Here is a 14041-nt window from a genome sequence, read left to right on the forward strand (position 1 = left end):
AATGTATCTTTTGGAGGAATACAGTTTAACCCACATCACCCCTATATCTTATCAAGACTTTGATGCGGATACTCATTTCTGAAGTTTCCCTAATGATTCAGTATTGTGTTTTGTGGAAAAGGATTATTTCAGGGGCTCCAAATATATTATTTCTATTTTAACACCCTTCATTTCTTTGGTCCAGGAACCAATATGGGATTCTGCTAGTTATAATTTATATATATATACCAATTATGCATTTAGAAAAAAAGAAAATAACCTCAGAGTGTATTGGCAATCTCATTAGGCCTCTCTGATATGGAGTTAGGCTGAAATTCCATTTATCTCCTGACCCCATGTCCTAAGCCCTCACTCTGACTCTTCTCACTGCAGTGGTCTGTCCCCCAGAGCCACTGCCTGAATATTGCCCTTTCCTAGCTGACAATAACTCTAGCAAAGAGAGGCGGGTTCTTTTGGTGGAAGACTGTAAAGAAACTTCATATTATATGCTTATGACAATGTCAAAAGAACATGTTATCTCTTGGTTCAAAGATCTCTAAATAAAACAAGTCTGGGAAAGCGGTGAAAGGCAATGACACTTCATTATAGTGATAGAAATTCAAGTTATATGTACACTGGCCAGAACTATAGTTGGATAGTTTTGTTTGCTTTTCTGTTTGTTTTGCTTTATAAAAAGCTATATGACAACAGCCTTCTGCCCAGATACTTTAAGCCACTGTCGATGATTCCCAATTCTTAAAGCATTTTGATTAACAGTATGGACTTGAATGCTGTTACAGCATTTATGCTTCTTGACTCCTGTGTTGTCATTTGTCTCTATTAGAACCAGTAGGAGAGAAAGTGAGAGATTTCAAGAAATTGGCTTCCTTGATTATGGGGGCTGGAAAGTCTGAAATCCTCAAGGCAGGCCAGCAGGCTGGCAGCTCTCAAGCAGGAGCTAACTATAGTCCATAGGTGGAATTTCCTTGAACTCGGGGACACCTCAATTTTGCTTTTTTCCCCCAGTTTTATGGAGAAATAATTTACATATATCACTGTATGAGCATAAGATGAGCAACATAATGGTTTGATTTACATATATTTTGAGAAGATTACCACATTCATCTTCTCATAGATATAAGAAGAAGAAAAGAAAAAAAATATGTATGATGAGAACTTTTAAGGTAAACTCTTGACAAGTTTCCTACATATCATACTATTGTGTCAGCTATAGTCTCACATTGTACATTACATCCCAAGTATTTATTTATCTTACAACTGGACGTTTGTACCTTTTGACTGCCTTCTCCAATCTCATTCTTTGCCTCTGCTGACTAAACATCTGATCTCTTTTTTATGAGTTTGTTTATTAGTGGTTTGTGTGTGTGTGTGTGTTTAGATTCCACTTATAAATGAAATTTTATACTATTGCCCTTCTGTCTTATTTCATGTAACAAAATGCCCTCCAGGTCCATCCATGTGGCCACAGGTAGTAGGATTTTTCTCATGTTTTTGGCTGAATAATATTCTACTCTATGTATGCCATAACTTAAAAAAAATATTTTTAATGTATGTTTATTTTTGAGAGAGCGAGACAGAGCATGAACAGGGGAGGGGCAGAGAGAGAGGGAGGCACAGAATCTTAAGCAGGCTCCAGGCTCCGAGTTGTCAGCACAGTCTTATAAGGGGCTTGAACTCACAAATGGTGAGATCATGACTTGAGCCAAAGTTGGACACTTAACTGACCGAGTCACCCAGGTGCCCTACTATACCACAACTTCTATATCCACTCATCCATTGATGGACACATAGATTGTTCCCATTGTTGGCTATTGTAATAATGCTGCTATGAATATGGGGGTGCAAATATCATTTCAAGTTAGTGTTTTTGTTTCCTTTGCATATATTCCCAGATGTGGAAATGCTGGATCATATGGTAGTTCTTTTTTAAACTATTTGAGGATATTCCATTCTGTTTTCCATATTGACTGCACCAATTTACCATTCCATCAACAATGCACAAGAGGCCCCCTTTCTCCACATCCATGCCAATATTGTTATTGCTTGTCTTTCTGATGACGTTCATTCTCAAGAGGCATGAGGTGGTATCTCATTGTGGTTTTAATTTGCATTTCCCTAATGACTAGTGATGTTGAACAACTCTCCATGTATCTGTTGGCCTTTCATGCACCATTTTTGGAAGAATACTTAATCAGGTTCTTTCCCCATTTTTAATTGGCTTATTTTGTTGTTTTGCTGTTCAGTTGTATGAGTTCATTATATATTTTGGATATTAACCCCTCATCAGTTTGCAAATCTTTTCTCATTCTGTAGGTTGTCGTTTTATTTTGTGAGGGTTTCTTTTGCTCTACAGAAGCTTTTTAGTTTGCAGTCCCACTTGTTTTTTATTTTGTTGTTTGTACTTTAGATATCATATCTAAAAAAACCATTACCAATATCCATGTAAAGGAGTCTTATTTCTATGTTTTCTTCTAGGAGTTTCATGGTTTCAGGTATTAAGTTTTTACTCCATTTTGAGTTAATATTTTGTGACTAGTGTAAGATAGAGGTCCAGTTTCAATCTTTTACATGTGAATATCCCATTATTCCAGCACTGTTTGTTGAAAAGACCATCTTTTCTTTATTATTAGTTGATCATATATGCTTGGGTTTATTTCCGGGCTCTCCATTCTGTTCCATTGGTGTATTTGTTTGTGTCTATGCCAGTACTATACTGTTTGGATGACTATAGCTTTATTATATAACTTGAAATCAGGAAATGTGATGCCTCTTGCTACGTTCTTCTCTCTCAAGATTTCTTTGGTTATTTGGAGTCCTTTGTCATTCCATGTAAACTTTAGAAGCTTTTTTTTCTGCTTCTGTAAAAATATGCCACCGGAACTTGATAGAGATTGCACTGAACCTGTAGATGGCTTTTGGGGTTATTGATAGAATAACAATATTAATTCTTCCAATCTACAAATGTGTTTCCATTTATTTGAGTCTTCTCCAATTTATTTAGTCAACGCCTTATAGTTTTCAGAATAGAGCTCTTTCACCTCCTTGGTTAAATTTATTCCTAAGTATTTTATTGGTCTTTTTTTTTTTTTTTAACTGAAGTATAGCTGAACCACAAAGTTACATTAGTTTCAGTGTATGGCATAGTGATTCAACAAGTCTATATATTATGCTGTGCTCATCACCAGTGTAGCTACCATCTATCACCATACAATGCTATTACAATACCATTGACTATATTCCCTATTATGTACTTTTTATCCCTGTGACTTATTCAGTCCATAACTAGCTATATATCTCACTCCCCTTCACCATTTTGCCCATCCCCATTCCTTCGTCCCCACTGGCATCCGTCAATTTATTCTCAGTATTTATAGATCTGTTTCTGCTTTTTGTTTGTTGGTTTTTTTTCACATTCCACATATGAGTGAAATCATACACCATTTATATTTCTGTATCTGTCTTATTTCACTTAGCATAATACCCTCGATAAATCCATATTGTCACATATGGAAAGATCTCATCCTTTTTATGGCTGACTAATATTTCATTATGTGGATGAATGGATGGATGGATACCATAGCACTATCCACTTCTTTATCAACAGGTCGCTTCCATATCTTGGCTATTATAAATAATGCTATGATAAACACAAGGGTGCACACGTCTTTTTGGATTGTGTTTTGATTTTCTTTGAGTAAATATCCAATAATGCAATTAATAGATCATAAGGTATTTCTGTTTTTAATATTTAGGAGCCTCCATACTTTTTTCCACAGTGCCTGCACCAGTTTATATTCCCACCAACAGTGCACAAAGGTTTCTTTTTCTCCACATCCTTGTCAACACTTGTTATTTTTTCTCTTTGTGATTTTAGCCATTCTGACAGGGGTAAGGTGATATCTCATTGTGGTTTTGACTTGTATTTCCCTGATGATTAGTGATGTTGACTGTCTTTCATGTGTCTGTTGGCCATTGTATGTCTTCTTTGGAAAAATGTCTATTTAGGTCTTCTGTTAACTTTTTAATCAAATTATTAGTTTTTCTGGTGTTGAGTTGTATAAATTCTTTATATATTTTGGATGTTAACCTCTTCTCAGATATATCATTTATGAATATCATCTCCCATTCAGTAGGTTGCCATTTTGATTATTGATGGTTTCTTACACTGTGGAAAAGCTTTTTATTTTTATGTAGTCCCAATAGTTTACTTCTGCTTTTGCTTCCCTTGCTTGAGAAAAATAACTACAAAAATGTTTCTAAGGCTGATGTCAAGGAAATTACTGCTTATATTTTCTCCTAGGAGTTTTATGGTTTAAAGTCTTACACTTAGGTCTGTAATCCATTTTGAGTTTATTTCTGTGTGTGGTTCAGTATCTCCAGCACCACTTCTTTTTTTTTAATAGTTTATTGTCAAGTTGGTTTCCATATAACACCCAGTGCTCATCCCCAAAAGTGCCCTCCTCAGTGCCCATCACTGCCCTTCCCCTCCCCACACCCCCATCAGCCCTCGGTTTGTTCTCGGCATTCAAGAGGCTCTCATGGTTTGCCTCCCTCCCTCTTCTCCACTATTTCTTCCCTTCTTCTCCCCCATGGTCCTCTGTTAAGTTCCTCCTAATCCTCCTATACGTGCAAACATATGGTATCTGTCCTTCTCTGCCTGACTTATTTAGCTCAGCATAACACCCTCAAGATACATCCATGTTACTACACATGGCCAGATTTCATTGTTTCTCATTGCCATGTAGTATTCCATAGTATAGATAAACCACATCTTCTTGATCCATTTGTCAGTTGATGGACACTTAGGCTCTTTCCATGTTTTGGCTATTGTTGAGGATCCCGCTATGAACATTGGAGTACATGTGCCCCTATGCATCAGCACTTGTGTATCCCTTGGGTAAATTCCTAGCAGTGCTATCCCAGCACCACTTCTTAAAGAGTCTTTCCTCCCCATTGTTCTTGTCTCCTTTGTCACTGATTAATTGACTTTATAAATGTGGGTTTATTTCTGGTCTCTGTTCCACTGACCTATGTGTCTGTTTTTGTGCCAGTACCATACCATTTTGATTACCATAGCTTTTCAGTACATCTTCAAATCTCACTGTGATACCTCTAGTTCTTCTTTTTCAACATTGCTTTGGCTATTCAGAGTCTTTGTGGTTCCATACAAATTTTAGGGTTCTTTGTTTTAGTTCTGTGAAAAATGCTATTGGTATTTTGATAGACATTGCATTAAACTGGTAGATTGCTTTGGGTAGTGAGGGCATTTTAACAATATTCTTCCAATCCATAGGCATAGAATATCTTTCCATTTGTTAATATCATCTTCACTTTCTTTCATCAGTGTTTTATAGTTTCAGAGCACAGGTCTTTCACCTTCTTGGTTAAGTTTATCCCTAGGTATTTTCTTCTTTTTGGTGCAATTGTAAATAGGATTGATTTCCTATTTTCTCTTTTTGTTAATGTTTATTTGCTTTTAAGAGAGAGAGAGCAAGTGTGTGAGAGAGGGGGAAGGGAAGAGAAAGAAGGAGATTGAAGATCTGAGGCCAGCTCTGCGCTGATAGATAGCCCAAAGTGGGGCTCAAACTCACAAATTGTGAGATTATGACTGGAGCCAAAGTCAGACTCTTAAGGGACTGAGCCACTCAGCACCTCCTTAGTTTCTCTTTCTGCTACATTGTTATTAGTGTATAGAAACATAACACATTTCTATGTATTAATTTTGTATCCTATACCTTTACTGAATTTATTTGTTGAATTTTTTTGTTGTTGTTGGCATCTTCAGGATTTTCTATGTATAGTATGTCATCTGCAAATGAAATTTTACTTCTTTCTTGCTGATTTGGATTATTTTTGTTTCTTTTCTGATTGCTGTCACCAAGACTTCCAGTACTATGTTGAATAAAAGTGGTGAGGGTGGACATCCTGGTCTTGTTCTTGATCTTAGAGGAAAAGTTTTCAATTTTTCACCATTAAGTATGTTGATAGCTATGGGTTTGTCATATGTGGCATTCATTGCATTTAGGTACATTCTCTCTAAACCCAATTTGTTGAATTTTTATCAGGTGCAGATGCTGAATTTTGTCAAGTGCTTTTTCTGCATCTACTGAGATGTTTCATTGATGTGGTGTATCATGATCGATTTGCAAATATTGAACCATTTTTGCATCCCAGGAATAAATCCCACTTGATTGTGGTAAATGATCTTTTTGATGTGTTTTTGAATATCATTTGCTAATAATTTGTTGGGATTTTTGCATCTTTGTTCCTCAAGGCTATTGCCTGTAGGTATGTTATTTGTTTTTACCATTTTTTTTTACCCTGGTTTTGCAATCAGAGTAATGTTGTCCATGTAGAATGCATTTGGATGCTTGTCTTCCCCTTCTATTTTTTTTGGAATAGTTTGGGGAGAGTAGGTATTAACTCTTCTTTAAATGTTGGTAGAATTCACCTCTGAAGACATCTGGTCCTGGACTTTTGTTTGGGAATTTTTTGGTTACCAGTTCAGTTTTGTAACTGCTAATTGGTCTGTTCAGATTTTGCATGTATTCTGAATCAGTTTCAGGAGATAGTTTCTAGGATTTTATCCATTAGTTCTAGGTTGTCCAACTTGTTGGCAGTAATTTTTTATAGCATTCTCTTATAATCCTCTGTATTATTGATTGTTACTTCTCCTCTTTCATATCTCATTTATGTCCTCTTTTTTTCTTTCTTGATTAATATGGCTAAAGGTTTATCAAATTTATCTTTTCAAAATCGCAGCTTTTTTTCATCTTTTTTATTATTTAGCCTAGTTCATTTATTTCTGCTCTGGTCTTTATTGTGTCCTTCTACAAACCTTGGGCTCTGGTTGTTCTTCTTTCTCCACCTACATTAGGTGTGAGACTGTATTATTTTTTTGAGATTTGTCTTGTTTTTTGAGGTAGGCCTGTATTGCTATAATTTCCCTCTTTGCACTACTTTTGCTGCATCATGAAGTTTTGGACCCTTGTGTTTTCATTTTCATTTGCCTCCTTGCATTTTTTTAAATTTCCTATTTGATTTTTTTTAATCCATTGGCTGTTTAGTAGCATATTGTTTAGCCCCCTCATGTTTGCATTTTTTCCCCATTTTTATTTTGTGATTAATCTCTAGCTTTATACACAGTGGTCAGAAAAGATGTATGATAGGATTTCAAATTTATTATATTTATTGAGACTTATTTTATGGTATAACATGAGATCTATCCTGGAGACTATTCCATGTGCTTGAGACTATTCCATACTTGAAAAGAATGTATATTCTGTCTATTTTATGGATGGCATGTTCTATACAGATCTGTGAAGTCCATCTTGTCTAATTGTCATTCAATGACACTGTTTTCTTATTGATATTCTACCTGGATGATCTATCCATTGATGTAAGTGGGATGTTAAAGTCCTCTACTCTTATGTAGTACTGTGAATTTTTCCCTTTATCTCTATTATCTTAGGTTTATATATTTAGGTGCTCCAACTTTGGATGCATAAGATATTTCAAACTGTTATATCCTCTTGTTGAACTGGCCACTTTGTCATTATGTTAATGCCCTTCCTTGTCTCTTGTTACAGTTTTTGTTATAAAGTCCTTGTTTATTTTGTCTGATTTAAGTATTCCTATCCCAGTTTTTCCACCTATTCTATTTGCATGGTATATCTTTATCCATTTCTTCACTTTCAATCTGTATGTACCTGTATATCTGAATTGGGAAACTTCACACATAAAATTAACTATCACAATTTTTTGATCCATCAGCAAAATAAGTTGAACCATTTAAAATAGCGGCATTTCCCACCTTAATTTTAGCCCTCAAGGGATAACTTATATACCACTTTCTAATAACCCAGTGCTTCTCTAACTTATGCATTTCTTAGTGCTTTGAGGAGCATGGGTCAGGATCTTCGTACAGACATAATTACAGTTTGGATGAGTAAACTACACATAATAAATCTACTCCTTCATTACTATGTTCCTAAGTCTTTGTCTTCTTTCTGAAATATACTAAGAATGTTCTGGAATGCTTACATTATTCCATGTAAGCTAATAATGGATCAGAAGCACTCCCAGATACTTGAGCTAGCACATTGAATTAAACATCTTTGGATGTAAACACACTGATAAAAAAAAGATGTGATATAAAAATGTGGTCCTTCTTTCCCATTCAGGACCTTAGAAATCCGTTCTCACACATATTTTTATATGCAAAATAAATTAGGAATATCTTGAAAAATTTTGCTGTAAAGTTATCCCATTCCCTATTGGAATTTGCTTTTGGCCCCTGGGCATAGGGGATCTGACTCTATTCTGAGAAGCCTAAACTTGGGGTAGTGTCATGAGGAGAGTTAGCTTTTGCTTGCAAGGTAACTACCTAATGTGTGGACTCACAGGATCCCTTAAATAAAGTAAAATGAGCTTTATTAGATAGGGATGAAGAGCTGCTTCTGCCAACATAGGAGGACTCGTTGGCTTGGAGGACCTGGGACCTCTGATTCCTTTGAATCCACCTAAGTATATTCATTCCACTAGTGAGAATCCACTTTTATATGAAAAATTGCACTAAATTACATAAGAAGCTGGATGAAACTCTACTTCAATCTTTATTTAATTCAGCCTACATGATCAGACTGTACCTTTGATTTGTAGCTACATCATTCTGATAAGAGATCATTTTAGAAGAGGCTCCTGATCTTTAATAATACCTCAAACTAAGAATTTATACCTTGATTTCCTTTTCTTTGACACTCCCTTTCCTTTCCTCTATTCCTTGTTCTGTCTCTCCTTCCTCTCTTTCCCTGACTCTCTTTTCCCCCTCCTTCCTATTTTCCTCTTTCTTCTCCTCTTCTTCCCCATTCTTCATCTATATCTGGTGTAATTATAAGCTACCAGTCCAATTTACAGTCACAGTAGTCATTTTATCAAAACCCATTTTAGAAACCTACCTTTATTCCTGTTGGTATTAGATGATAATTTAAACTTTTTTGTCTTTCATGCAATCTATTTTGTGTGTTCCTTTTCTGATGGTATTACACCATTATTGCCTTTAATCCAAACCAGGTAAAACAATCTCCGATGTCATCCTTCAGTTTTAAATTCCTGCTTCAAATATTGCATTAGTGTTGGAAACAGAAACCACTTATATTCAGAAGAAAATGCTTATTTCAGAAAATTAGGAGATCACAGCATTATTTGAAGGGCTTAAGAGGACTATCCTAGATTTGGTCTATAGGAATGATTTCCAGATATACACAGGATTGACTCACAAGAGCATTGTTTCACTGGAGGCCAATACTAGTGCAATAAGTACAAGAATACTCTAGGGCTCTAATTCAGGCTTTGGAAATAAGCTGTCATGGAAACTGCCTCTTAACACAGAGGAAGAAAGATAATAGACATTTAAGCATTGCTTCTTAGCACTGCCTCTCCTAAGTCTTCTAAATCTTAAACTAGCCCATCCTACAAGTAGAATTTAATTTAGGTAAAGAATCTAAGTTGCTAGGCACTCTGGAAAATAGAGTTTTCACCTTTCCAATCTCACTAAGAGATTGGAGGTTGAGGGAACCTTGCTCAATTTTTACCAAAGATGGAAAGATGACAACATAGGAAGACCCTGAATTTCCTTCCTTTCACGGACGTACAGCTACACACAGAAGTTCCTCTGCAAGAAGTCCAAAAACTAGATGAGTGACTTCTACACATCAGGCAACTGAGAACGATTCACATCAGAATAGGAAGAAATGCATAAGGTACACCCTCACCAAAAGCTCCACCCCTGCCACAGTGCCATAAAATTGAGACAGGAACCTCAGTTACCAGCTCCTCCTTGAGGAGAGAAGGGTATGAACTATACATCCAGAGCCCCCAATTTTTAAAGCCATTTTATGGACAGACAGCTAACATATAGTATTAATTTCAGGTATACAATATAGTGATTTGACAATTGTATACATCACTAAATATAGAGCTTCAACTTTTAAGGCCAGCACCTGAGATGGGGCCCCAAATTACCTAGCTCTGAAAGCCAGTGAAGCTTGCATTCATGAGCACCGTAGAGCCACAGCAAACAAAGCCATTGTTAATGGGCACAGGAGCACTGAGCCAAGGCTATTCCCTCCAGAACTCCATGCAGAGGGAGCAGGCAAAAACACCCCTTTGCCAGACTTTGGAGGGGATTTGAATGTATAGTCTTACAAGCTGCTACCTGAAAGTCTGATTTCTAATCAGAGGACATGTGGGTGCTGACTATGATTCTGCCAGGGACCCAGAAGTCAGTATGCATTTCCCCTGCTTTTTCCTTTTGGTTTGGTCCAATGATAAACCAAGATTCTACCTTCTCCCTGGAAAGAGCTTGTCCACACATCTAGTGGTTCAACTTTTGAGGCAGCCACCTGAGGAAGAGATCTTCAAATCACTTAGCTCTAGTACCCAACAGGGCTTGGCATTCACAAGCCCTATAGGACCATAATAAAAACAAAAAAGCAGTTTTAAAGTGGACAAACAAAAACACTTTGTCTAACTATCCTCTCAGAATTAAGCACAGATGGAAAAGACAAAAATTTCCATCTCCCATTTTCTCGGATAGAAAATACTCGGATAGGAAATACACGGATATAGCTGTATGCTTTCCCTGCTGCTGCCTAATTCTGGCTTTTCATCTCTACACTTGATGACTGGGATCCTCCCCAGGAGCATGATAGAGCTGATGGTCACATTCTTTGCTGTTTTACCCCAGCTTATTCTAAAAATAAAAGCCAAGTATACAGTTTCTCCCTAGAAGGTGATTGTCCATATATCTTACACCCCAAGTCTTATGGCTGTCACCCAACTGTTACTCAAAAATCACCCAGTGCTAGGATCAGACTGTTTTGGCATTCATGAGTCCCCAGGGCTAACACAAAACGAAGAAGCAGTTCCACTTGGGCACATAAGCAAATCCAGAGATGCTTCCCTCTGGCTCAACATGGAGTGAGTAGGAAAATCTATCACCTAGCTCCCAGTTTCCCCCTGATGGAGGCTAAACTACATATATAATATCCTGACTTCCCAGCTGCTGCCTGAAAGTTGAGCCTCTAATCAGTCTACATCAGAAAGCTGAAGTGCCAGTCAATTAATTAGTAGTCATCCAGATTCCTGAATAAGTATATGGGCATTTCCCACACCTTTGGGAAACTGAACATCCTAAGCTTCTGGAAGCCATGAACAATAAAGAAGGCAGCTGCTTCGATCACGAAGGCCTGAGAAGCTCATTCTGGGCTAATTGTTGAGGTTTGTCTATAGGAATCCAATCTGATGAGATACAAGTGCCTGTTTTATCTAATGTGCAGAAATCTACATATAGTGCTAATGAAAATTAAGTGAAAACTAAATGAAAATATTTCCAAACAAGATAAATCTCTAAAAACCAACCTTAATGAAAGAGAGTAGTGATTTACCTAATAGAGTTCAAAATAATGGTCATAAACATGATCACTGAGGTAAGGAGACTAATGCATGAACAAAGTGAGAATTCCAATATGGAAAATATTTAAAAGTACCTAACACTTTTTAGAGCTGAAGAACATAATAATTGAACTGAAAAATTCACCAAAGGGGCTCACCAGCACACTAAACAAAGGAAAAGAAACGATCAGAGAACTTGAGATCATATGTTAGACCACAGAACAAGTCTTAACAAATTTAAGAAGATTGCAATCCTATCAAATATCTCCACCAATGACAATAGTATGAAACTAGAAATCAATTATAGAAAGAAAACTGGGAAATTCACAAATATGTGGAGATTAACCAACATACTCTTGGACAACCAATTGGTCAAAGAAGGAATCAAAAGAAAAAGTAAATGCTTTGAGATAAATGGAAAGGGAAACACAATATACCAAACTTAAGGGAGGCAACAAAAGCAGCTCTAAGAGGAAAGTTTGTAGTAATAAATGCCTGCCTTAAGGAAAAGGAAAGATCTCAAAAAACCTAACTTTAAACATCAAAGAAGTAGAAAAGAACAAAATAAGACCCAAGTTTGGAGAGGGAAGAAAATACCAAAGATCAGAGTGGAAATAAATGAAATAGAGACTAGAAAGGTATAGAAAAGATCAGTTAAACCCAGCCGGTTTTTGAGAAGGTAAACTGAATTGCAAATGTTTATCTAGATGAAGTAAGAGGGGAAAAAAAATCAGGGCTAAGCAAATCAGAAATGAAGGAGGAGACATTACAACTGGTAACAAGAAAAACTAAGGATCATAGAAACATACAAGTTACCAAGTCTGAATCACGAAGAAACAGAAAGTCTGAAAAAGAAGGGAGATTAAATCAGTAGTCAGAAACCTGCCAACAAACAGAATTCTGGGGCCAAATGGCTCACTAATAGACTCTACCATTTATTTCAAGAAAAATTAATACTATCCTCTTATACACTCCTCCGAAAGACAACACAGCCTAACTCATCTTATGAGGCCAGCATTACTACAATAGCAAAGCCAGACAAAGGCACTACAGGAAAAGAAAATTATAGGCCAATATCCCTGATAAACATAGGTGAAAATTTTTTCAACAAAATATTATCAAACAAAATTCAGCACTACATGAAAAGGATCATATACCATGATGGAGTGAAATTTATTCCTGGGATGCAAGGATGTTTCAACATAGGCAAATCAATAAATCTGATATATCACATCAAAAAATGAAGGATAAAAATGATATGACCATCTCAATAGATACAGAAAAAGCATTTGACAAAATTCAACATCTTTTGATGATAAAAATTCAACAAATTAGGTACAGATGATGTACTTCAATATAATAAAGGTCACATATGACAAACCCACAACTAACCTCGTACTCAAAGGTAAAAGCCTGAAAGCTTTTCCTCTAAGATCAGGAACAGGACAAGGATGCCCACTCTCACCACTTCTATTCAACATAGTGCTGGAAGTCCTAGCCACAGTATCAGGCAAGAAAAAGAAATAAAGTGAATGCAAATTGGGAAGGAAGACGTAAAATTGTCTGTTTGAAGATGATAACTATAAAAAGCCCTAAAGACTCCACCAAAAAAACAAACTAATAAATTTAATAAAGTTGCAGAATATAAAATCAATATACAAAAACCAGTTATTTCTATATACCAAGAAAGAACTACCAGAAAGAAAAAGTAAGAAATCTCATTTATGGTGGCATCAAAAAGAATAAGAACAAATTTAACAAAGGAGGTAAAAGATCTGTACCCAGCAAACTAAAGACATTGATGAAAATAAAATGAAAACCCAAATTTAAAGATATTCTGTGTTCATGGAGTGAAAGAATCAATATAGTTTAATTGTTCTTGCTATTCAAGTAATCTACAGATTCAATGCAATCTTATAAAAATTCCAATGACAGTTTTCACAGAAGTAAAAAAATCCTAAAATCTTTATGAAATCACAAAAGACTTCAACTAGTCAAAGGTATCTTGAAAAAGAACAAAGCTACAGATATCACATATGCTGATTCCAAACTATATTATAAAACTATAGTCATGATCAGTATGGGCATAAAAATGCAATGTAACAGAACAGATATTTTCAGAGGCAAACCCATGCATATACAGTTATTATTGACAAAAAGCATCAAGAATATGCAATGGAGAAAAGTAATGTCTTTAATAAATGGGGCTGGAAAAACTGGATATCCACATGCAAAAGAATGAAACTGGACCCCTATGTTCCATCATGAACAAAAATAAAATGAATTAAAGAATTGAACATATGACCTGAAACTATAAAACTCTTGAAAGAAAATATAGATGGGTAGGATCCTTATCATTGGTCTTGGCAATGACTTTTTGTATTTGACACCAAAATCAAAGGCAAGTAAGGCAAGCAAAAATCAACATTAAAAGTTTTTGCATAGTAAAGAAAACTATCAATAAAAGGAAAAGACAGCTTACCACATGGGAAATAATATTTGCAAATCTCAGATATGATAAGAAACTAATATCCAAAATAAACAAGGAAATCCTAGAATTCAAAGCAAAAAAAAAAAAAAAAAAAAA

Source organism: Hyaena hyaena, unplaced genomic scaffold (assembly GCF_003009895.1).
Source record: "Hyaena hyaena isolate Hyena2069 unplaced genomic scaffold, ASM300989v1 scaffold_225, whole genome shotgun sequence".
Lineage (NCBI taxonomy): Eukaryota > Metazoa > Chordata > Mammalia > Carnivora > Hyaenidae > Hyaena > Hyaena hyaena.